Here is a 1,054-nt window from a genome sequence, read left to right as displayed (position 1 = left end):
GAAGGAAAGGAATCCCAACTGACCTAAATATGGGTGTTTGGCAATAGCGGGTGTGAGTGAACCATTACAGCACCCAGTTTATGATCTAGACAGGCAGCTGTGTGGTGTTTATGGAAGGCACATTATCAGCTTGCTCTCATCTAATCATATACTTCAGTATATTCAGTTGAAGGGGAAATACCTCAAATTATCCTTTCTTGAATGGGGTACAGAAAGAAATGTAGTTTCAAGCAGGTACGTTTCAGCCACATAGAATCAAAGAAGTGCTGCTTGGAGGGGACCTCTGGGGCACATCTAGGCCAGCTTCCTGCTTACCAGGACTATGAGGTGGAGGAGTCCTGGCTCCTACACTTTGCTGTACCCAGCACTTCTCTCCCTGTGCAGAGATTTGCTATAGAGTAAGTATTTAGAGCTCCATTAAGGACTTAGTTACCTGCCAGTGGAGTATTTTAAGAAACTAATGGCTGTGCATATGTTTTTATGATCCTTTACATAATTTGTCGCTCATTCCATAGAACATTGAAGCTGGAAGCATGCTATTCCTGAAGCGGAAGTGCCTTTTAAATACACAATGAATATCCACTCTCCTTGTCTCATCCCCCCCCTCCAAAAATAAGTCACGTTTAGACTGCGCAGTATATTCTAACACCTACAAATGGCAGTGCCTACTGTGCAAAGAGACCAACAGCAGCATCAAGTATGCAAACTCTTGTGGGATCAGGTTCTACAATACTAACCAGCCGTCAGGCCTCAAATGGCATTTTAGGTATGCATTAATGACCCTCAGCCACAGACCTTCGCATCTTATTGCTTCATTCATCAATGGCCCAGTGGCACATTGGCAGTGCTCTTTCTCAAGCTGTGCCTCCCCTCAGATGGCAATCAGATGGTAGATGGCTCTATCTACTTATGGGAAAGTCAAAGCCCAACAAATAAAGTGTAATTTCCTGATTCCCCTGGGAAGCAGCGATTCTTTTGAACAATGCTGCTTCAGTTGAGTTCAAATTAAAACCCAGCGTGATCAACATATTGGGTAATATTTCATGGATGGAGT

This window comes from Nestor notabilis, unplaced genomic scaffold (assembly GCF_000696875.1).
Source record: "Nestor notabilis isolate BGI_N333 unplaced genomic scaffold, ASM69687v1 scaffold4261, whole genome shotgun sequence".
Classification (NCBI taxonomy): Eukaryota; Metazoa; Chordata; class Aves; order Psittaciformes; family Psittacidae; genus Nestor; species Nestor notabilis.
The sequence above is the reverse complement of the archived record's forward strand: the minus strand, read 5'-3'. Positions refer to the sequence as shown.